Here is a 2,500-nt window from a genome sequence, read left to right on the forward strand (position 1 = left end):
CACCATATCCTCGATGTTAAGCTTCAAAACTAAGTATTCATTTTGTTTTTTTATCAATATTGATTTTAGATATCTTTTTTATATTTTATTCCTGTCTTCTTTCTTTTTACATTTGTGTTTTTGTATTTTGATGAAGTTCCCACAAGTTAAATGTTATGATTTTCTTGGCTTTTTACAAGATTCTGTGAGCTTTGTGAATGAAGTTAATGATAATAATATAAATAAACTTCATGCCAGTGAGCTAATAAAATATATGCATTGCAAGTTAATTTAGTACGGGAAAAGCTGACTTCTGCGAAATTTCAAGCAGCATATCATCACTCGTGAAAGCTTTTGTAGGTCTGTGAGTTACATTATTATTATGTTGGTGTTACAATATTCAAAATCTAAATTTCAAACTAGAAAAAAAAGAGTAAAAACATTATGAAATTGTACAAGGTAATCTTATACTGTTTTTTATTCACTAAGTTGATCTTATGTTTTTTTCACTAAGTTGATCTTATATGTTTTTTTTCACTCATGTTTTTTTCACTAAGTTGATGTTATGTCTTTTCACTAAGGTGATCTTCATATATTATGTTTTTTTCACTAAGTTGACAATTTTGAAATGTTTTTCGTAGTGTCCATTGAGATATTCGTACGGGTGGATATATATATATATATTTTTTTTTTGTTTATTTCTTAATCATGGTTTTAGTCTGCACTTTACTTTTCCTTCGATGTTTACCTCCTCCAACGAAGATGGGAGGAGGTTATGTTTTCGCCCCTGTTTGTCCGTTTATTTGTGTTGTGAACAATTTCCTTGCCACAATTTTACTCAGGGATTAATTGTTATGTTGAGATGTGGTAGTTATTCAATTTTGAAAGTCCTAGGTCAAAGGTCAAGGTCGAAGAATAAGATTTCGTGACGGAAGTCTATGCTCTACTGAGTGCCCATTAAGTTTATTCCTTGTTTCCCTCACATGAAATGCGCAGTTAATTCTCTTCACTTACATTATTTTCATTATATTTACTAGTGTTTTACCCCTACGTGTATTTAAAGAATGTTGTAACCATTAATTATATTATTTTTGGGGAACTATCTGCCACTACTTGGAATATACAAAAGGCGATGAATATGATGACTTCATCATGCAGAAAATAATTATCTAAAAGATATGATTATCTAAAAGATATAATTATCTAAAAGATATAATTGCACTTGCTCTTCGGCGTCTACTTAGCACCTGTAGAAATGTACATTCTAAATCCTTGTATAATACTAGATATTCATTTAAAACCATTTGGTTTTGGAACTGACGCTGAATAATAGGGGTTTATATATAGTGCTCGAGTATGGTGGCGGAAGCTACGCTGTGTAATCATTGATTTGTAACGGCTGGTGCAATATTAACAAGCTTGTTATTCTGTTCATTAACGGCGCCATAATCTAAACAATAAGAGAGAGAGAGAGAGAGAGAGAGAGAGAGAGAGAGAGAGAGAGAGAGAGAGAGGAGAGAGAGAGATCAACGCGCCAGGGGGCTTATCTCTCTCTCTCTCTCTCTCTCTCTCTCTCTCTCTCTCTCTCTCTCTCTCTCTCTCTCTCTCTCTCTCTCCTTCCTTCCTTCCTTTAGCAACCGATGTTTAAGCCGTCCTCTGATATTCTCTCTCTCTCTCTCTCTCTCTCTCTCTCTCTCTCTCTCTCTCTCTCTCTCTCTCTCTCTCTCTCTCTCTCTCTCTCTCCTTCCTTTAGCAACCGATGTTTAAACCATCCTTTGATATTCTCTCTCTCTTTCTCTCTCTCTCTCTCTCTCTCTCTCTCTCTCTCTCGTCTCTCTCTCTCTCTCTCTCTCTCTCCATCCTTTTGCAACTGATGTTTAAGCCGTCTTGTGATAATCTCTCTCTCTCTCTCTCTCTCTCTCTCTCTCTCTCTCTCTCTCTCTCTCTCTCTCTCTCTCTCTCTCAGCAACTGAGGTTTAAGCCCTCCTCTAATATGATTATTTTTTACAATTTGCATATTTAATATGATAAATTTAATCCTTGCGAAATATCCCATTATAATGTGGGTAGATAATTTTCAATCTCATTTAGCCAAACCCTTTTTCAACAGAAATTGTTTTGCTTTAAAAGAAAAAAATAATGAAATATGGCGAATAACGAAGATACCAGGAAGGAAAACCAAGAAAAAGACAAACGAAAAGCCGAAAAAGAAATCTTGAAAAGAAAAGAAAAGAAAGGTACTTATATGAAATGAGAAACCATCACGCTCGTACATCGGGGAAATATTTTGCTGACGCTTTCATTTTCCGGGATCATGCGGATGTTATTAAGGTTGCCGCAAGAGCAAATAGGAGAGACAGAGTAAACTTCACCTTGGCAATCCTACATTGCAAATGGCTGCTTAAAGTCAGACCTTTGGAGTTCCCCATGGCCTCTTATCTCGGTTGCAAATGGCCCCAAATGGCCTCCTTTTACGTCAGGGCAGCGCTGATTATTGTTAACGATAGTAAGGCAGAGTCTA

The sequence above is a fragment of the Palaemon carinicauda genome, chromosome 41 (assembly GCF_036898095.1).
Source record: "Palaemon carinicauda isolate YSFRI2023 chromosome 41, ASM3689809v2, whole genome shotgun sequence".
NCBI classification, from domain to species: Eukaryota; Metazoa; Arthropoda; class Malacostraca; order Decapoda; family Palaemonidae; genus Palaemon; species Palaemon carinicauda.